The 22,596-nt window shown below is 41.4% G+C and overlaps 1 long non-coding RNA gene across 2 annotated transcripts in view; it reads left to right on the top strand.

The window, feature by feature from the left end:
* LOC131482068 (uncharacterized) overlaps positions 1-22,596 on the top strand; it is a 436,522-nt gene that overhangs the window by 153,379 nt on the left and 260,547 nt on the right. For both annotated transcript variants that reach the window (XR_009246743.1, XR_009246744.1), the window contains exon 2: positions 17,246-17,309. This is a non-coding gene — a long non-coding RNA (uncharacterized LOC131482068). The remainder of the gene's footprint in view (positions 1-17,245; positions 17,310-22,596) is intronic.

The raw sequence follows: 22,596 nt of genomic DNA, 5'->3' as shown, positions 1-22,596 counted from the left end.
CATTCAACATGTGTCCTTGGCATAAGGTGTGAATCTCTCCTCTTCCCCTCTGTTGGCCTCAACTCATTCTTCCTCTGATGGCTCCCAGTTGACCCTTCTTTCTTTCCTGCTGCTCAAATCTTTACATTAGCTGAAGTCCTAACTATTTCCTCTTGCTTATGCAACTACACTAGTTGGTCATCTCTCTCAGCTTCTAGTTGCTTTATTTCTCCCAATGTCTTCTTTACATGAGAGAAACTGTATTTTTGTTCCTCTTTGACTTGAAATATACTTTTTTCCTAAAATTTTAATCCTGTGAAGACAGCTCAACATATGCTTTTTTCTTTTTATACTGTGGTTGAATGATAGCCTAAATTATCTCACTGAAATGGCTTTCCTGTGAGTATTTCATATGTCCTACTATTAGATAACTTCTTCCCAAACTGATACCAAGCTTATTCCCTGACCTGCTTTGGCCAGTGGGGCAGCACTAAACTGGACACAAGCAGAGGCCTAACAAAAGCATTAGTACATTTCCATTTGCTTGCTTTTTGCCCCCTCCTCTTGGTATTCTCTTTTCTTCTACAAGCCATGTGCAGGGAATCATGCTAAAAAATGAGATGGCCTAGACAGAGGTAGGTCCACCGAAGTGAGTTAACACAGGCTATCCAGGGCTAACCATGCAGTACCTTATCGCAGACACTTAATTCAGCCACACTGAGACTGGAAGTATCATTTAGCTGACCTTTAGTGTGATGAAAAATGCTGGTTTATTCTTTGATCCAAGTTTGGGGATTCCTTGTTATGCAGCAGTAGCTAACTAATACATATACTGTGCCTCTTTCTGAAACATTCGCATAGTACCTTGTATAAACTGGTACTGTGGCATTCATAATGTCTGACTTTCCTACTGGACTGAATACCTTTATGTGACGGTTAACACTTTTTTTTGAGATTTATTTTTATTGGAAAGGCAAATATATTGAGAGAAGGAGAGGCAAAGGTCTTTTCCCCAAATGGCCACAATGGCCGGAGCTGAACCAATCCAAAGGCAGGATCCAGGAGCCTCCTCCAGGTCCATCATGTGGATGCAGAGTTCCAAGGCTTTGGGCCACCTTCTGCTGCCTTCCCAGACCATAAGTAGATAGCTGGGTGGGAAGTGGAGCAGCCTGGACATGAACCACTGTCCATACGTGATCCTGGTGCATACAAGGTGAGGATTTAGCCACTAGGCTATCATGCTGGGCCTAAAGAGATAACTTTTATGTCCCTCGTATTTAGTATCTGATTTGGCACATAGTAGATACTGCATACATATTTATTTAATAAAGAAATGTGAAAATTCACAGACTCATCCACTCCCATGTATTATAATGGAATCAAACATAGTTTCTTAAAAGTAAAATTTGGTATTTTTTCAGGTTTCACAATAGCATCTGTCTTAGGCTTATTCTGTTTAAAAAGTTGTATTTACTCTGAAAGCTTTCTTTCTTTCAAGCCTTGTATGTGGGGATTAAAACCCTTTGGCCAGGAGATGCAATCAGCAACTTTGGCTCCAGGTCATGGCTTGTGACTTTCCCAGTCTTGGATTGGGAAAGGTGTCTTTGTTCCAAGTTAGGGACACTGTGGGATTCGGAGAAGGGAAGAAAGCTAAGAGCATGTGGAGCAATTGTTGCCAAGTCTTTTTCCTATACATAGTGATAAAAGGAAAGCCCTCTTTGCTGTACACAGTGATAAAATTCTGTATGGCTTTTTAATTTAATCATCTTTCCCTTGGAAACCTCAAAAGTTTTATAGAGAGAACGCTAAAGACATCACTAGCCGTTGTTTCCACTCAGAGGGGGTGGTGATTAAGTCTTGGGGAGATTTTTTTTTCAGAATATTTGCACATATATTTGACGGTACAGATTTTCTATGAAGAGACACTTTGGATAGCACAGTGGTTTTTTTCCTCTACTTTTCACTTCTTTAAAGAGAACAGATCTCATGGATTCTATGTGTCCAACTTCAAGAAAACAACTAACATGCCCTCCTTTCGCTTCTTTTGTCCATTGTTCCCCATTCCTTGCCATCCTCTTCTTTAGCTTTTACAAATACAGAATCCTGGTCCTTTTTATGACCACAGGCTTCATACATCATTGACTATAATATTCAAAAAGCAAGAAAGTGTAAAGAGCACAGTTCCATAGGAATATAAATAAGAACTAAAACAACACCAGATGTCAGTTTTATTCCTATACATTGTTTTGTATTCTATATTAACTGCCATATATCAAAGAAAGGATTTATTTGTCTTTTGGGGACCACATTGTTTGAATCTGTTTCATGTAGCTACACAGACTGGGTAATCTATAAGGAAAAGAAATTAATCTTTAAAAAATTTTTTTTCTATTGTTTACATAATTCAAACGGATACATATCCATTGGGCCTCTGATGAGAGTGGAGAGGGTTGTGGTGTGGAGGAAGGTTGGGTGAGATAAATGAGAAAGTTTTCTTTTCTTGTGTTTAGATTTATTTTTACTGAAAAGGCAAATTTACAGAGAGAAGGACAGACAGAGAGAAAGATCTTCCATCCACTAATTCACTCCCCTGAGGGATGAGCTGAAGCCGAGCCATGTCTCCTGCATGGGTGAAGGATTCCATGCCATTGAGCCATCCTCTACTGTTTTCCCAGGTCGTAATTGGGAGCTGGATGGGAAGTGGAGCATCCAGAACTTGAACCAACGCCCCTATGGGATGTTAGCACTTGGGGTAGACTCCACCATCATTTTCCTAATTCAATACTATCATCTCTCAGATGCAACCTGCTGATACTGTCAACCTTAATGTAGGAGTTAACTATCCAATGCATAAGTTTTTAGGGGACATGTTAAACCATAGCACACAGATACTTTTTCTTATTTATAATCTACTTAAGTAACATCTGTATCTTACATATCAGTTGTTGATTTATAACCTGCCTTAGCAGGAGAGCTGTGCTCATAGTGTACATTCAGTAAATCCATTTGTTCTTTCTCAGCCAGCCCCATTTCCTACCCCTTTGAGGTTTCTGAAACATTAGACATTCCTGTCTGCAATCTCCTTGATACCTGAGTTGGCACAATATTTGCTATGTATTGACACTTGGACACTGACTAATGGCATCATTTAGGCAAGAACAAGTGTGTTCATGAACTTCATTGCTATTCAGCCTTCTATTGCCAAGGCTAATTGCTTGTTTAAGTAAATGCATCTGACTTGAATAACAATTGAATATGTTTTGGGGTAGTTTGTGTATTGAATTTCACAAGCAGTGACCAAAGGAAATTCAGGTTAATGTCCTGAGAATTTTTAATCAATACAACGGCCTTTCCTTACACAAAGAAATTAGCCTTGGCAATAGATAGACAAAACCAAGCATCGGAGATGGAAGTGATCGCAGCACCCAGACAGGAGGCAGCAGTGAGTCCAGTGGATGGAGTTGGCCCTTGAACCAACATTTCTTTGTTTAGATCATGACATTTTTAAAGAAAAACTAGGAACTCAGATTTTATTTAAATGTGAAATTCAGCTGTCAGCAGCTAATCCAAGAATATGAATTATTTTAGGGCATATCCATTTGCTTCCTTCAAGTGAAATGAAATATTTTACAGATTTTTTCCAATAGTTCATTCCTCACTATAGAAATTAACCGCTATTCCATTTTGACCCATGACAGTTACATCACAGGGCATAATGGGAAATTACCTAGGGGACACTTGATGCTAAATTTCATTTATCATATGAATGAATGTCTTCGACTGCATTCCTTTCTTTTAAAAGTGGCAGTCCGATACAAACACTGTGACTTATGTGGGGAATGCCTGGGAAGATACTGCCTTGTGTGAATGGAGGTTAACAGTCTAGTGGCATGGGGACTCCTCTGTCTCAGGGCAGCCTTCCTCACACAGATAACTAAGTTTCAGGAAGCCAAGTACCACAACCCAGTGGCTTAAAAGACCTTGGGGAACTGTGGCAAAGGAGAGCTTACCCCTAAGAAAATATCCACTTAAATCTTTCATGATGATTTGTGTCTATGGATTGTTCCATTAAAGTGACTTTGAGGTGCAAATGCATACAGTGTGGTCCTTATGGCCTCACATTATATAATCTGTCAGTTGGTGTATAACTGTGTCCTCAGAGTATCCTCTTACTCCCGAGCCCATACAGATCCCTCTGTAGAGTCCCTTGCCTGCTTCCAAGGTGGAAGCATTCTGTACAATCAATGCTGTGGGACTGCTAATGGCAAAGACCCTTCTTGTTTGTTAGTGCCCAACCTAGCTTTTTTTTTTTAAAGATTTATTTATTTATTATTACAAAGTCAGATATACAGAGAGGAGGAGAGACAGAGAGGAAGATCTTCCGTCCGATGATTCACTCCCCAAGTGAGCACAACGGCCGGTGCTGTGCCTATCTGAAGCCAGGAACCAGGAACCTCTTCCAGGTCTCCCACGCGGGTGCAGGGTCCCAATGCATTGGGCCGTCCATGACTGCTTTCCCAGGCCACAAGCAGGGAGCTGGATGGGAAGTGGAGCAGCTGGGATTAGAACCAGTGACCATATGGGATCCTGGGGCATTCAAGGCGAGGACTTTAGCTGCTAGGCCACGCTGCAGGACCCAACCTAGTTTTAAGTATCTTATAGCTTTATGGTCATGTTGGAACACCAAACCAACCACTGAAGCCAGGGCTTCAGGAAAAGTAACATGGTTGATACAAGAATGCTTCAGTCTTGCTGCTTTCTATTCAGTGGCCGGGGGTGAGCAGGAAGGCTAGGGTGAGTGGGGACAAACAGCTCAAGGCACTCAACACTTACTTTAACAAAAACCCAGAGGAATTTTCTTCTAGTCCCAACATGTAATAGATGCTCTAGAGCATAGGGGTTTTCTCACACATTTTATTATTTTTTTGGAAACTTTTGACCAGCTAATTTAAAAACAGATTCTCCCCTCTGCCGCAGATATGGAGGTTCCAAACACAATACCTGGTGGTAGCTATGAAACAGTTGGATTCTCCATGTTTAACAGCCTCAAAGTCACATTTCAAGCTGTGCTGTGGTCTCTCACTAGTACAATAAAGCATATACGAGTTATGACTGGCTATAGGATCAGGAGTAAGTACTTTAGTGTTTTAATAACCTGGCTTGATTAATTTCTGTGGTTCCTGTATGTGTTACTATTTTTGTCTCCCGTAAGAGCCACCAAGAAGCCAGGATTTTTCAGATGCTTTTGTGAGAATGTCATTTACAAAATTAAATGTTCAGGAAAGTGATCACACTTTCACAGTTGCACATACCGTCATGTGCTTTCCCTTTAATGACCTCCTGAGAGCTTAGGCAGAGAGCAAGGAAGAAGCAGAAAGTAGGGGAGAAAGTAATGAGGACATAGAGCTTGGGTTTTCACAAACAAGCCCTTCCTCTAATTGCTCCCTCCTGTTGCAGCCACCATGGCAGCAGCCAGCAGTGGTACCCTCTGACCTTAGCCACTGTGGTCTACCTGGGTAACGAGAAACTGCGCATCAGCAGAGAGGAGTGGGGCTGATGTGAATGCAGAAAATGCAGGTTATCCTGATTAGCACTAAGATCATACAGAACAGTTTTGAACTTGTTAAAGGTGGAATTTCACTCCCTAAAAATCTATGCTGAAATCTTAACCCCTAGTTCCTGAGAATGGGACCTGTTTTGGAAATGGGATCATTGCAGATGTGATTAATCAAGTGAATCTAAGGTTGTGCTAGAGTATAAGGGCCCCCAGGTCCATCAGTGTCTCATATCGCAAAGGGGAAGAGAGAGACACCAAGTATAGAAAGAAGGCCATGGGTTGGTGAAGGCAGACACAGGAGTTCCTGCTGCCAGAGGTGAGGGATAATATGGAGGGTTGCTAAGGATAGCTGGTAAGGATTCTCCCCTGTAGGTGTCAAAAGGAGAATGACTGTACCTACACCTTGAATTAGGCCTTCTAGCCTCCAGAACTGAGACAGTTTTAAACCAGATGGTAGGTACTTTGTTATGACTATTCAAAGACAACAGTAGAAACTCTGCCTTACATGATGTGGCATAAAGGAAAATTTCAAATGTAAATACCTGCTACATCCTGCAGTGCTCCAAATATCAGCATGTGGAGAATACAGTCAGGCTTGTGCAGGTGTTGACTTTCTGTACCCATAGAACTTGTAGCAGAGGGAAAGTTCAGAGAGGAAAGACGTAAACACAGGGGTCATGACTGGTCTCAATCGTTGAGTAAATGTGTGGCTTTAGGAATGTTCGGTTCACTTTTCAGGTTCTTCATTTGAAAAATTCCATAATAGCATCTTGAAAAATATGGATCCAGGTGAAGCACTGACTCAAGTTCATTTACCGACTATGTCTTGAGTCATGGTATATGCTGCAGTTGCAGCCAAACGAGGAAAACTAAGCAAGGAAAAAGATAATTACAAACTCTGCCGAAAACTCTGGTAGCAGCAAACAGGGTCTTGAAATAGACCAATGTAAGGCTCCCTTTAGATAAGAAAATCAAGGATTACTCTGATCAAGTGGTGAAATTTAAGCTGACATTCAGAGATGAATAAATTAGAAGGAAGATGTGAGAGATGGGGAGAGGGAGGGGGAGGGTAGGAAGGAAGATGAATGAATGATGAATTTTGTTCCATCTAGGTCTGCACCAGGCTGAAGCCGGTGACCAGGAACTCCATCCTTGGTTTTGCCTATGTGGGTGCCAAGTAGCTATACCGGCAGCAGAGCAGTTGGAACTTGAAGTGGCACTCCGATGTGGATGCCAGCATCACAAGCAGCAGCTTACCATGCTGCACCAATTGCCAGTCTCACAGCCCTGACTTGTTATCCCACAGTTTTTGTGAGTCAGAAGGTTTGTTTGCTTGGGGAATCTCTCAAGGTCAAATTTGAGAAGTTTGTCAGGTTGCCGTTTCCATAAGGCTAAGGGTCCTCAGTAGTCCTTGGCACAGTTCATCTACTTTGTAACACCATGTACGTGACCTCCTGCGTCTTCCAGTCAGCAAGAGCAGGTTAAACCCTTGTTAGATTGCCTTAGTTGCCTCTGCTTTTAAGGGTTCATGTGTATATACAGAACCCACTTGGATATTCCAGGGTCATCTCTGCATTTAAAAATCAGTTGATTAGCTCCTTATACCCATTCACGGTGAGACATTCACAGGCGTGGGACATCATCTGAGCTACAGTCTCAGGGATTGGGGCGTGGAATCTTCTGGGCGGCTGTGATTCTGCCCATCACATGCTACAATGACTGTGGAGCAATCTGATGATGCAGGGCTTTACGGGTCATAGTAAAGATTTTTGTATTTTAATTTAATGACAATAATTATGGTAATTACTAGTATCATGTAACTACCATGTATAACACCTATTTATTAGCACTAAGCACTCTACAACATTATGAATATAATCTCATTTGATCCTCCTAATTGCCCTTTTTGAGATGTACCACTAAACTCAATCTGCAGATGGAGAATTTGAGGCTGCTTAGTTTAACTTACTGAACACTACCCATGTCTTGGGAAAATTCATGTTTAAAGTCAAATATGTCAGGTTTCAAATTTCATTAGCATTTTTGTTTTAATACACTTTCATTAAAATATATTCTTATAGTCTTAAGGGCAAAAAGCATAGTTGTATACAAACTTTTCCTGCTTCTTTCCTAAAGACACCTAAGAGAAGCTCAGTAGTAATTCTAATTATTAGGTTATATCCAAAGACTAAGGCAGAAATAGCATTTCAAATTTGGAATAGTTTTAAAAATATCTGGAGCTTAAGCTTGCACTTAAAATCATATTTTCTCAATGTTCACTTAGCCTTTTTAATTTTTTTATGGAACCAGTATGTCCCTGAATGCTACCTATTGGTCTACCTTTGGATTTAGCTTGATTTTTGTTGTTGGTATTGAACTTGGACATTTTTCAAAGTGGAGAGGAATTGTATACCCGTAAGGCAGTGTTTATGTGACTGTAACATCCACCTTCTAACCTTATTGTCTGCATTTTGATAACAGGATGTTAGCTACTACTGCAAATTGTTTCATAAAAGCTAGATACCCCCTTTGGCCCAGGTGATTATAGAGGCACAGATTTTAGTAGGAGGCTGAAGAACATTGTCTGCTGTTTCCTTGCTGGCCAATCTGCCTTTTAATCTATCCTGGAAAAGATAAGATCCAGAGATCTGACTCCATTCAGGAAGGCAAGGTAACTGTTTAATTTCCACTTCCTACCAGCTGCTTGTATACCTACGATGGTTCTTGTTTGTAGAGATTGTGTAGGCAGGCGAGGGCTGTCACTGCAGAATGATCTTTGCTGAATTTGGGGGTAGGTCTCTTCTCAAAGAGAGCAGGTGGAAGTATTGTTGGGGAGGAGAGGATAGGGGAAATGGCATGTATGCCTCATTGACTGGAGCTGCCTGTGTCTTGGGAGGTTGCCTAGCACACTTTGTAGAAATGGTCAAGCCTCACTCCCTAGGCATCTGCTGATTCAGGGAAAATGATCGGTAGTTTACATTTCAGTGCCTACTGGGCACTGCTTTGCTCCAGAAACTCTTGCTTGGGGATATGCTGCTAGAACCCAGGGTTCCAGGAGAGATTAAGAAATCTGCTCATTGGCATTGCCAAAACCCATTTCCTTGCAGCTGCAGTGCAGAAACAGATTTAAGCCATGCAGGAGAGGAAAGAATTCCACCCAGAGTGAAACTTTATTAGCCAAGTTTCTTGCCAGTCTTTCCTGTGCAGGGGGTAGAAAACATTCCCAGAAAGAGAATGCCAAATGAAGATACCACAAACTAAAAAGGAAATTCGCGAGGGAGCAAGATCTTCAGCAAATGAAAAAGTGTAAATGGTAATATTCCAGCAAATTAGCTCCTAGAGAAACCCTTAGGCAGAAGTGTAAGCCATTATAATTAAGGATTTGGAAAATATCAGTATTTAATTAGAGCCTCTTTTCTTGGTAAAATGCTGTTGTTTCGCTGTAACTTCAGGTGTAAACAACTAAACATACCCATTTCAAAAATGTGTTTTGTTGCAAGCCTAGAATCAGTGCTAATGTTAATTTGCTTATCACAGCTTGCTTGCCTATTTTTGTTTGTTTCTGATCAAAACTGCGTGTTAAAAGCAATTTATCTTCAGTCCCAAATACAGCCGTCTCCTGTTCCCAAGCTCCAAGAGGTGCTTATCCACACATTCTGGGGAAGTTCTAATAATTCAGTTCAACTTCATAAACCTTCCAACTCACCCATACTCTAACAAGCATAGTTCCTCTAATAGGTAACGTGTATTCCTAGGGGTGGTGTAAGACAAGGAATGTTCAAATCCATTTCCAATGTAATCAAGTGTCTTGACAATAGTAAAATGTTTCAGTTTGATCCCTTAACAACAACAAACATTTTAGACATTGGTTAGTGCCACCTGAAATGCTGATTAGAAAAAAAGCCACACAGGGCATGTCTGGTGCCTGATTCCCATCAGTCTTAGTTCCCACTTTTTTGCACCTGTAATGTCTGACAGCAGACAAACCTTTTCCCCTTTGGCCATACAGGGATGCATGTAAGTGACAATATTTTCCTGCCGTGATGGCAAAGATGAGGCATCTTCAAGACTAACGCTACAATTTAATGCTTCAGAGAAGCAGTGCATATCATTACTCCCTCTGCAGCCAAGTGCACTGATTAATATTGATTGCACCTGTCAAGCCAGTGGCCACGGCCTGTCCATTCCTGGAGCACTTCCGTGGGAGACTGGACACTCTGTTTCCCCTTGGCAGACATGTTGAAGTCATCAGCAAAGACAGCAGCCCGTATCCCCAGTGAGACATTGCAAGCTCTCCCTTTTCTATTGCAAAATTAAACCATTAATTTTATTGGTGTTAATTTTTATCCTTGTTGGGCATGGCTGAAAAAAAAGAGGGTAGAGAGACAATGGGAAGCAGCTGCATGTTTGGGGTCAGCTGCCCAATAAGCTTATTAGCATGAGGGTGTTTGGAACCCATGGTCTCTGCTTTTTATCAGACATCTCCTTTAAAGATTATAGACATGTGGGGGAAGAGATGGCTATAAGTCTTCATGAAGCTTAATCAAAAGAGGCAGACCCTAAAGTAAACATGTCATTAAAACTGTTTTGCTTAAAACTTTGTTCAACATTGTGAACAGAACTCCGTCACCAACAGGTAGCTGGCAATGGAATTAATTAAACGAGAGTGAAATAAAAAACGAATTCCAATATTGCACCTACAGCAAGGAATTTGGCACTCCAAGCGGAGAAGTTTAAATCGATGCTGTGAATCATTCTATAGTGTGTCTGAGTGAGCCCAGCACGGCTGTGGGACTGAGTTTACTAAAAAATTTAATTAGGAGAACATGTAAAGCAGACTGGAGAAAACTAGGGCACCAAATGCTGCTGTATTTATCGTATTTTACTTTTTTTTGCAAATTCAATCAAGAATACCTGAAAATGACCCAAGCTGCCATGCTTCTGTTAACATGAGTCAATGTGCAAACATTTCACTGAAGATTATCTAGGCTATTCTATTTTTCATTTGAAATTTTTTCTCTTAGGATGATAATATTTGCAATAATACTAGCCTAGCAACAATGGCAATAATAATAAAAGAGCCAACATATTTGGAGAAAGTGTATGTCCTGCATACCAAGCACTTTACACCTGCTTTCTCATTTAATTCTTGCAGCCCTTCAGGGTAGGAATAATTGATTCCACTAAATTGGTGAGGAATTGAAGTAAAATACAAGTTTTATAACTAATGTCACAGAATGTTGAGCTCCAAAGCTGCCTTTCTATACAAGGCCTCTTTATCCAACTCTTCCTTTTTTCTTTTTTAAATTTTATTTTTATTGCGAAGTCGGATACACAGTGAGGAGGAGAGACAGGGAGGAAGATCTTTCGTTCCATGATTACTTCCCAAGTGAGCCGCAACGGCCGGTGCTGCGCCTATCTGAAGCCAGGTGCCAGGAACTTCCTCCAGGTCTCCCACGTGGGTGCAGGGTCCCAAGGCCTTGGGCCATCCTCGACTGCTTTCCCAGGCCACAGGCAGGGAGCTGGATGAGAAGTGGAGCAGCTGGGATTAGAACTGGTGTCCATATGGGATCCAAGTGTGTTCAAGGCGAGGACTTTAGCTGCTAGGTCACCGCACTGGGCCCTCCAACTCTTTTTCTTTCTTTAGTTGTGTTTTCCCAGGGTCAGTCAACTGCAGAAGAAATATTAATGAGAAATTCCAGAAATAATTCCTAAGTTTTGCATTGTCGTCCTGAGTACAGTGGTGAAGTCTTCCTGGTGCCTCTGTCTTACCCGGGACACAAATAACCCCTTTGTCAGTGCATCCACGCTGTAGGATAGAGCTTCAGAGTTACTTGAGAAGGGAATAAAAGATGGATGCTTTGGTAAAAACACATGTTGAAAGCAATGTGCATTTTTTTCCATAGAATCTATTTTCCACGGCTTTTTAGAGACTCTATATGCATGTTGTGGACTTAGGGCATCAATTTAGTGATTTTTTGGGGAAGGTGGGTGGGTAAGATTTATGTTTATTTGAGAGGCATACTAACAGGGAAAAACTCCCCAAATACTTGGAATGGTTGGGGCTGGCCAGTCACTAAACAACTTGATCCCAATTTTCCACGTGGGTGGCAGGGCTCAGGTACTTGCACCACCTTATGCTGTCTTTCCAGACATATCACCAAGGAGCTGGAGCAGAAGCAGAGGAACTAGGAGTTGAGTTGCATCTGACATGGGATGCAAGAGTAGCAGGTGGCAGCTTAACCCTCTTAGCCCAAGTGCCACTCACAATTCAATGATTTTTTTTGAACTTGGAAAAGGGGAAGTGTCACTGATGACTTACTTGGAGCTGACAGTGCCATAGCTTGAAGATAGTTCTTACAACTGTGATCAATGCCAAGAAGACTGTATAGCCTAACAGTAGAGATGAGAAGGCTTTACAATTAGAAAAAACTTCACTGTTAGGCTGACCAGCTTTGTAATGCCTTGGTTTCCTCACTGTCAGGTGAGATGTTCATTCTTCCTGTTCAGTGTTGTCATAAGGATTGAAAGAGATCACAGATGTGAAACCTTTAGCGTAATGGTCACCATACAGTGAGTACACATTGTTATTTCAAGTTTTGCATGTGGCTTGCAAAGATCTTCAAAGCATAGCAGCATCACCTGGGAGCCTGATAGAAATAGAAATCCTTGGTCCCAGCCCAGACTTATTGTATCAGAAATTCTAGGGTAGGTCTCCATCATCTTTACTTTAACAAGTCATAGGTGAATGTCATGAGATCTAGCTTGGGACCCATCAGTGGACATGCCGGTAACTCACATTGACAAAAGAGTTGCATTTCGACTGTTACACATCCGTTTCCCCCTTGATCTGCCTTTTTAGGGACAGTGATGCTGGTGGCCTTCTTACCCTTGTTACACCTTTACTCTCAATATCGTACATCAGAATTCAGCCAGCTTTTCTCTTAAATGGATATGTTCATTGTGAAAGTTTGCTGCACTGCTGTCTCACCCATTTTTCACAAGTCTCCATTTTTCCCCATGTTATCCTAGTGCAAAGTGTAGCTTCCTTTGGAGTGGGGGGAGCGTAACTCTAGCCTCTGTGGCCTGGTTGCCTCATGTTCTTATTCATAATAATAATAATTACTGGAAGCTTTGCTTTACCTTGATCACTGCTTCATGCTGAAGAAAAAGGAAATGGCTTCATCTTTTTTCTTTTGAGGCTTGGCAGTTACTACATTAAATTCCTCACCTGCAAAAAGCAAGGATTCTTATTTACACCTTGGATGTTTGTTATTTAATATCTCTATAAAGACATGAAATTTGTATTAAATTCTAGATGAAGACTTGCAGTCTAACCAGCATGGGTGGCTTTTTCCTTTCTCTTGTTTGCCATATTTAATTCAACCCTGGAAGACTGGCATATGCATCACTTCCTCCTCATCTCTGCTTCACAGTTGAGTGAAGTGTTTTGAATTAATTTTGTTAAATTATTAATAGCTCATGGTTAGGAAATATTCCAGCCTTGGAGTTGAAGTTTCTTCCTGTGTGATAATATGGTGGGTAGTGTGCATGAGAATGAATGTGCTCCTCCCAGGTGGGGGAGAGATTGGCTCTAGCCTTTCTGCCATGAATTCTCATGAAGAATACATTTAACAATAAAGTAGGCATTTCAGTTTTCATAACAAGAGGGCAGTTTTCTGGAAATCAGAGATAGATTATTTATTGATGTTATTCAACAAAAATATTGAAAATACTGTTAGGCACTGTGAATACCACAAAAGGTAAAAAAAGAAACACAGCTTGCTTCTGCGCTGCTCATGGCCTGGCGAGGCAGATATTAATTGATCTAAGTATCACTGGATGAACGAAAGGAGATAGATACGAGTGTGAACATAGAACAGCGAGACTGACCTCATCTGCAAAGTGGTGTTTGTCCCAAGGTGAGACAGGCATGCGATTTCGTCAGGTAAGGAGTGGATTAATGTGAAAGGGTATTGCAGACAAAAGGAATAACATGCAGATGCTGCATGGCAGGGGGAACCTGGCACCTAAGGGGAGCTAAGAAAAGGTCAGTGTGGATGGAGGCCAGGGAACAATGGGAGACACTGAGGAGTGACTGGGAACAAGCAAGTTGCAAATAGATTTATGTTTGGAAAGGTCACTCTGGTTGCAATATGGGGTGTGGATTTTGAAGAGCCAGGAATGGATGGGAAAAGAGCAGCCAGCAGGGTATTTCAGAAGGAATACAGAGGGGCTGGATAAGACTGAGAGTGGTAGAGCCTGAGAAAACAGAAAAAATATGAATATGATGATGACACGAAATGACAGAGTGGGTAGATGCTGGTAGAATGACCCTTGGTTTCTAGTGTACATGGGGCGTCATGTTCATAGAGCTGAAGAAACCTTGGGTGAGAACCAGATTGCCTGGAGAAGCATCTGTCTGCTTTTGAACAGTTGCATGTGCTAAGCTGAGGAATGAGCTAGGCATTTAGTCCTGGAGTTCAGAGGAAAGCTTGCATTGGTATATATGGTCTTAGACTTGTTGTGATTTGAATGTGTCCCCCAAACATATAAATTGGATTGTTACCATAGCGAGACCATTATTCCTGATTAAAAATAACAACCAACCCCAAACTTCTGTAGTTTCACTTCCATCAATAGAAATATGGCATCCTGACTAATTGGAAATTACATTCTAAAAGATACTCATCCAGGAAAGCATTAAGTAAGCTAAACAAGCTTTTATATTATCTTAGTAGATGTATGGATCACATCCGTGGTGTGTTTAGTTACTGGCTTCACATAGAAATGGACACATTCTGGGTGTTCGTGCACACAGTAGGTACTCATGTCTGTCAAATGAGTAAATATTGGCAGCACAAGACTACATTCAGTGAAATGACCGGAAGGAAAGATGGCAATGTGAATCTGTGTCCTATTAAGGAGATTGGAGCAGCTGGAATTGAATAGCGGGGAGAAAAGGAACCAGCAAAGATTTCAGTAGCTCTGTTCTTGATTGACTCAGTTTGCTGTGATCCCATAAGGTAGAACTGAAATGACTTTAAGACATGCATAGCATTGTATGATATGAGAACATGTGCAAATCCCTCACCAGTTAGAGATGTTCAAAGGAGAAGTGCCTCCCTGTTAGCCCTACAAATGTTTGAGCAAAGAGTCAGTGACTATCACTTGAACATATTATAGTGGGGTTTCAAACATTAGAGAGAATGGCAGATAAGAGGCCCCCAGCGCTTCTTACAGCCATAAGACTCTGCACTTTCTTAATTCTACCATAAATCTCACCACGTGATGGTATCAGTGAAGGCATGGAACATAGTGTTCCACAGAGCATCACTTGCAACTTGCCTGCAGTGAGGGTCACTCTCATCTTTCAAATAATATGCACTATTCTGTTCCCTCTAGAGCAGGAATTATTAATACTTCCCAACAGTTAGAAGATGTGGCTCTATCTGATAATTTTTTCTGTCATAAAATCAATGTCTATAGGAGGGTTTTGTTTTGCAAGTGGACCTGAACCACTGTAGAGAATTTTCCTTGAAGCTTGGTTGATTCAAAATCTATTGCCATGTCAAGTTGTGCTGACTGAGTGTCTCTACAATGACAGGCACTTTGTGGAAGACAGATGCCTTCAGGAAGGTTCTAAGTTGTCAGCTCCGTCCCCGAGGCCAGTCAAGACCTGGAGTGTGAGCCCAGCTCTGTATAACCTGTGATTTTGTAGGAAAATGCTTAACATCTTCCTTTTGTATCCTGAAAGGGATACAAAAGGAAACACATGAGAATTTGCTGAGCTTTTTCAGAAGCAAAATTAAAAATAATTGTGGACAGTAGGGCCAAAGCTTGCGTAGGCTGTTCTTCCAAGAAAACAGTAGAAATCTGAAGGAGAGGTCTGAATCCTTTATGGCTTCTCTGCATGTACACCATAAGTGTTCAACTAAAAAGACTTCAGCGAAGTCTTCAGCTAAAGGTGTATGATAGATTTAGGAGTCTAGGGTTACCTTTATTGACATGCCAATGTGTGAAAATTAGTACATTGCTAATACATACTTATTTAAGGGTTGGTTGGTTGAGTGGCTATCTAATACAATGAATACAGCCCCCCAATGGAGACTAAGCAGAAGTTCCATGTGGCATATCTGTAAAGATCTATAGAAATAGCAGCTTAAAGATCATGTTGTATTTTTCTCTAAGAATGTAAATAAAATTAAAGGTAGCTTGAGAGTTTTTGGAAGCTATTTAGATGGATTTCAAGGAGCTCCTGATGTTCTGAGGGGTTATTAATCCCTCTGAAACTTTTTAATGCCTTAATATGTTCTGCAAATACTTTCTGGGTAAACACTAAGAATGAATAAATTGAATTTTAAAGCAAATTCTTCATTTTACTCACAGTTGTTACGCATCCTATTTCAAATACTGCTCTGGCAGAAAAAGCTCTAATTTGTGAGAAATACCAGATAGTTCCACCTAATATAATGAAATCAGCGGGACTTGAGGCTCTCCACAGTCTCCTCATTTGCTTTGCTAACAAAGGTTTTTGCTTCTGTTCAGAAACACACATTCTCCTAGAATGTGCCAGGTCGTTTGCTGGGCATGGGGGGCACAAAGGTGTGAGGACATGGAGCCTTCCCTGGGAGACGCTGGCAGTACACAGCCATCAGGAGCTAGTTCACCCGATACCCTAATTCTGGGTTTGCAATGAATTTCAGCTAGATTAATCAGAAACAGACTCTGAAGTTTATAGCTTGATGATCCATGCCTTTTCTCTCTAAAAGATTCTGTTTTGGGCTGTGAATCCTATATGTTTTCAGGTAGCCCATGTAGGCACCAAGAGAATAACTTTAGGTTCAGAAAATGGGCATTTCCTTACTCCTGTTGCCTGATTGGTGCCCTGCTTCTTTGGCATACTTAATTATGGTTCCTTCTCTTGGTGCTTAGAACATTTGTAGCTGTAGAAAACTGAATTGTGATCCCTTTTCTTACCCATTGGCTGAAGTCCTGATGTCGGTTACCATAGGATACGACTGTGTTTGGAGACTGTGTTTATAGAGGGAATTGAGGTCATAGGGATGAGGCCCCACCACTGGTGCAGAAAAGGCAGACACCACAGATGCACGTGCACAGAGAAAAGGACCTTTGAGGCCACTGAGTCCAGACGATGCTTTGCCAATGCTGGAGAGAGGCCTCACGAAAATCCACATCCACTAGTACCTTGGTGTCAGACTTCCGGTCTTCACAAGAGCACAAAAATAATTTTTGTTTATTTTTATTGGAAAATTGGATTTACAGAGAGTCAAAAGATGTTTCATCTGCTGATTCACTTGTCAAGAGGCTGAAGCAGCAGGAACTGAGTGGATCCCAAACCAGGAGCTGCTTTTGGGTCTCCCATGTGGGTGCAGGGTCCAAAGGCTTTTGGCCATGCATCACTGCTTTTCCAGGCCACAATAGGGAGCTGGATGGAAGTGGAGCAGTCAGGACATGAGTCAGTGCCCATCTGGGATCCCAACACATACAAGGAGGCATCATTCAACTGATCTGTGGTATTCTGTTACAGCATCCCCAAGAGACTGATACAGTGGTTTTGCTGATACAGCTTCATGTTTGGTGAAGTTGCCCTAACTGAGCGATTACTCAAAATATTCTTCCAGATTCTCTGCACCGTCCCATTTCCATTATTTGATGCCTCTCTAATAAAATTCTGTTTTCCCCCAGATGTGATTGAAGATTTGAGAAATACCAAGGCCAAAGAACACTATGGAGTTTGCAAACAGCAACTGTAAGTAAAGAAAGGCTTGGTTGTCACATTGTTGTCTATAGCAGGTTGGGATAGAATATTTGGCTGAGATGTAATGAGAATTCCACTGTGATACTATGGTACATCTCACACTATTGAGATGTACCAAAGAATGTGGACTCAAGGAGTCTGGGGCCCCATTCCTGTTCATCTACACTAGGGTAGTATTGATATATCTTACCAAGATCACAAGCATTGGAAATGTACCTGCAGAGCTACTCAAAGACAAGTATATTCTAAGGCGAAAACATTAATAGAAGTTCAGATTAAATAAATGTCATTAAATTGCATTTCTTAAGGAGCAAAATAACATGCAGGAACATTAAATGATTTAATTATGCCTGAAAGAGCTTTTTGAACTAAAAATGCAGCCAAAAAAAAAAAGTGTGTCAGGATTTAAGATGGAGAAAGTAGCCATACAAGAAATCTTAAAACTGGGAAATGTGAAGCCTGGAATCGGTCTCAGCTCTGCAGAGGGTGCTGACGGTCCTCCATTAACACCCATCTTGCCTCTTCTAGGAGAAGGAATTAGAGGAGCAGAATAGTACTTCTGAGTATTGTTGAGGTTTGTCAATCCCTAGTGGAAACATTTTAAGTGTTACAATTATTGTATGTAATCAGTAGTTATCCACTTAGTCACATGAGTAAAAAAGCATTGTCAGAATCAACACACTGATATTGCAATCAATATTTTCTTGTCATAGATGTTTGAAAAATTGCGTATGTACAGAAGTCCTTAGTATCCCTTAAGAATTGGTTCCAGCCCCCCCTGTGGGTAACAGAATCCATGGAAGGAGTAATACTTGCATATAACTTAAGTACATCTTTTTGTATACATTCAATTATCTCAAGATTAATTACAATACTGCAATGTAAATGCTATCTAGTTATGGTTTAGGGAATATAAGATGAAAATATCTGTATATGCTCCATACAAGTGCAATGTTTTTCCTGATCATTTTGATTTTGTGGTTGATTGACTCTGCAAATATAGAATCTGTGCATAAGAAAGGGTGAGTAGAAACGTTAAGAATAATATGCAAAAATGTATGACACTCCACGTATGCCAGTTGACTGCCATTCTGACTTTTTTTTGGAAAAGGATCACATTCATCTTTATCTCCAAATTTCTTTTTCCTGTTGAACTGGCATGATGAATGAATTTTGTGATTTGAATAGATTCCTTGGGACGGGTGCTTGACCTGGCGGTTGAAACATCATTAGGACACTGTGTTCCACATGGGAATGCCTGGGTTTGATTTCCAATTTTAATTCCTGATTCCAGCTTCCTGCTGGTACATACCGTGGGAGGCAGCAGTGGTGATGGGGACCTGGGTTGAGTTCCAGATTCCCCGTGTTCGCCCCTTTCACCTCTGGATATTGTGGGGGTTTAGGGAAGCGAAATGGCAGATGATGGGTCTCTGTCTATGCGACTTTGTCTCTTCGATAAGTGAATAAACTAGAGCTCTTAAAGCCATCACTGTCCTCAGGTTTCAGCTGTAAACTTTAAACAGAATACGGAATGGACCATGTGGAAAGGGATGCGAACTACCCCTGACTGGACTGTTTTTGTGGCTTTTTCTTTTCTGGTGCCAATTAGTGTCGGACTTGTCTCTTTGCCATGTGATGAATTAAAAATGCATGATTGGGATGCTGGAGAGCGACTGAGCTTCTGGCTGGAATCCCCTGGACACTGCCATTCTTCCAGTTGATCTCTCTGCCCTCCCTGTGTTGGCAAGTGCTGACTCCATCGCCCACTGCTCACATCTCTCCCTGACAGATGGTTCTTTCTGCTAGTCAAGATCCAATCTGGTGATTTACTTTAATATGCTTTGGCCTTAAGAATGCCCATGACAGACAGCTAGCACAGCCTCCTCAAGCAAAAATTTCACAAAGAAAAAGTGAAGTAGACATTTGCTATTGAGACTGCTTTCCATTTTATGCACCCCATAAATCAGAATATTTGTCAACAGCAATTAAAATGTAGTTTCCCCGGTAATAAACATTACAGGGAGGAACAAATCAAGTTTCATTTATTCTGTCAGAAACCAAAGGCAAGAGCTTCGTATTATTTTGTGGATAATCTCTGAGGAGTAAACTAAGCACAATTACATTCTTGATTTTAATTAAAACTCTGGGTACCTTTCAAGTTCCGTTAGGGAGATGTCCTGGGTCTGCTTAGCTGAGGTCTGCACTGCGGAGTTAATTTGACACATAACATATTTTTCATGAGGTAACTGTCGTAGGAAGCCGTTTGTAGGAGCAGCCTCTCCAGGGCCTGTGGGGCCCACAAAAAGTAATGACTTCTCCTGAAGCAGCAACTTCGCCAGGAAGCACATCTGCATAACAGTCCCCAAAGCCCGCCCAATAATGTCATTAAGCTGGAAAAATCAAAGGAAAAGGCGCCCAAAAGATACCGTGAAAAATGTTTCGTTACTCACTGAACACAGAATCACAATAGGATTGGAACCATGATAGAATTATTTCCGATCATAATAAAAACAGAAACACCCTCCAAATACCTGAGAGAGTGATAGAGGCAGAGACTGGGGGATGTCAACAGATGTGACGACCCCTTCAGGGGTGGGGAGGGCAGGACAGGGGACTGTGTCCCTGTTTGTGGGGACTGCATTCTTCAGAAGTGGGCCAGGATGGTCACTCTCCACCATTTTTCCTCAGATTATCTGACCAGGATTGCACCAAGATCTTCTGATTTCTGCTTGGCCTCTTCTGGACTACGAATCAGTCCAGTTTGACCACATGATTCAATTTATAGGTGATTGATTGCCTTGTTTATAATGTCCCATTGCCCTTCATTGTTAGCTGAAAGGTATTTCTGCAAAGGATGCTGCCGGCATGATTTGTACTGGCAGTGGTGGAGGCCTGGGGTATCCAAGGAGGAAGGGTTACTGCTGTGGTCTTTCTCTCTGATTCCCACTCCACCTCTCCTCCCCATTCTTCTTTACTGGAATTTTTGTTTGTTTCTGATTTTAGAAATTGAGTCTGAAATCTTCCAGAGCATTTCTTACAATCTTAGGGAAACCTGGGATGCCTTTGGAGACCATCTTGCCCAGCTGGTCTGTGAATTCACTGGTGCTCAGGCTACAGCCATAAGAGATGCGCCTGAGCACATCTTCTGTGTTTCTCCAGCTCCTACCCATCACTGCCACTGTTGACTCCATAGGCCTTTGGTTAGGGTTCCTTGCTGGAGCACATCAGTTTGAAGCAGCATTTTCCTTGCCACACAATCTTGCAGCATTTGAAATGGTTCACATTGAGACAGCATGTCTTCCATGCTAGCTGCGAAGTAATGAGCCCTTGGCAAAACATAGCAATAACCTCATGGAATTTCTGGGAAACAGGGGTGATTATGAACCTTACTTCACAACTGAGGAAACTGAGATACATATTCTGTAATCTGTTCAAGTTCTCTTTAGCCTGTGAGTGCAGGAGAAAAGGTCCAAATCCAGACAGATCTGGGTGTTTTGGCGCAGTAGGACACCCACCTCCTTTATTGGAGCACCTGAGTTTGCATCCTGGCTCTACTCCTTATTCCAACTTCCTGCTGGAGGTGACAGGTGATGACTGAATAAGATCCCCACTATCTGTGAGATTCAGCTGGAGATCCCACTGGCAGCTCCTAACTTTCCTTCGTCCCAGCCCTGGTTGTTGCAGTCATCTGGGGACTGAATCAAAATAGGAGATCTCTCTGTAGCTCTTACTTTCCACTCTTTCTACTAAAAAAAATGCCAAGTATTAAGCTCCAACCTAGAGCTTGTAACTACCCTGCATACCACTATCTGTGTAAAAAATTTGTTTCATGATTGTGTGGGTGATATGGAGCTGTAGCTAACTGCTGCCGCCTAGCACCAGGAGGTAGTTCTGTAGCACACATTGCTAACCTGGGGAAGGGGTGAAATTCAACCTTCAAAGCTGAAAGTTTGCCATCTACTATTTCTTTCACACTAGTGTGGATTGCAGCAGTGTCTTCTTTCTAACTCTCCAGGTTTCTGCAGGTTTGTTCTTTGCTATTTTTCCAAGACACATTTTGCAACTTTGTATTTACTTTGCAAGTAAGGAAATCCTCAGTGAAGCTGGCACTAATGTTCTGAGTTGGTGTTGAGTGGGCTAAGGAAAATAAACAAAAACAAAAAATCAAGATCCAGTTAGACTAGATCTTGTCCAAGCCACAAATCATGATGATTGCCACACAGTGATTTCAACTTCTCTCTGGGAGAAGTTGACTATCAGAGAACATGACACTAGGTATGAAGACAAGTAGGTGATACTGTGTCTAGGAATATAAGTCATAAGAGTTTTCTTTGACTTGCTACCATCTTCAAATTAACCCATCCTTGGTGAGTAGTAGGTGTTGCACATGACCAAGGCCAGAATAGTTTCACAGAAGATCAACTAGCATGGGCTTTGGAATAGTAACGACTTCTGGCATAGACGTAAAGCCTGGATTTCCCCTTAATCTCTTCCTGAGGCTTGATTTCACAATTTATAAGAGTGGGTACAACAAAGTCTAGCTTCAATGTTATAACAGTCAAATTTAATATTAATAGGTTATACATATCTTAATATTTTATCTGTCTACCTATCTGTATCTAATGTCTGTATGTCTCTGTCATTTACATATTATCTATGTGGACATTTAATCCGCACTGCATTCTGTAAGGTAGAAATCATTTTATGCCTTTAATGGAATGGAGAATCAGCATAATTATTGAATCCAGTTCAACAGTGGTATAAGATCATGTGTGAGGGCAGATCTGTGAGCTACAAAGGCTGATGTCCTGCTCCATAGCAAGCAAGACCTTTTGGGCCTAGGGCAGTGCTGGGCACGTTGGAACATCTGATGAATGTTTCTAGACTTTCAGTCTTCAGGTTTTTTTCCAATAGTGTTGGATCATAAATATGTTGTATAAGAACAAGTAGTAATGCTATTTTGTGGCTTTATTTTTCTTGGCATGCCTTACGCTACCCAATGACAGTGACAAGAGCACTTATGCGTAGTCAGTGTACCCTCTGCTGAAACTTTCTGGCACCAATTGGTTCCTTATTAGATAAAACACCTTTCTGTTCTGGCACATAGAGAAGCCTTGTGTAGCACTTAGAGCAGAGGGTGAGGGTAGACACAATGTGCCAGAGATACATAATGTGCTCAATACTGTACTTGGTTGTAATTGAGAAATCCCCTAGCTTCTTGCTCCGTGTAACTCAAACCTGCCGTTTAACCCCTGCCATGTTAATCTGCACAGGCACA

Source organism: Ochotona princeps, chromosome 15 (genome assembly GCF_030435755.1).
Source record: "Ochotona princeps isolate mOchPri1 chromosome 15, mOchPri1.hap1, whole genome shotgun sequence".
Classification (NCBI taxonomy): domain Eukaryota; kingdom Metazoa; phylum Chordata; class Mammalia; order Lagomorpha; family Ochotonidae; genus Ochotona; species Ochotona princeps.
The sequence above is the reverse complement of the archived record's forward strand: the minus strand, read 5'-3'. Positions and strand labels throughout refer to the sequence as shown.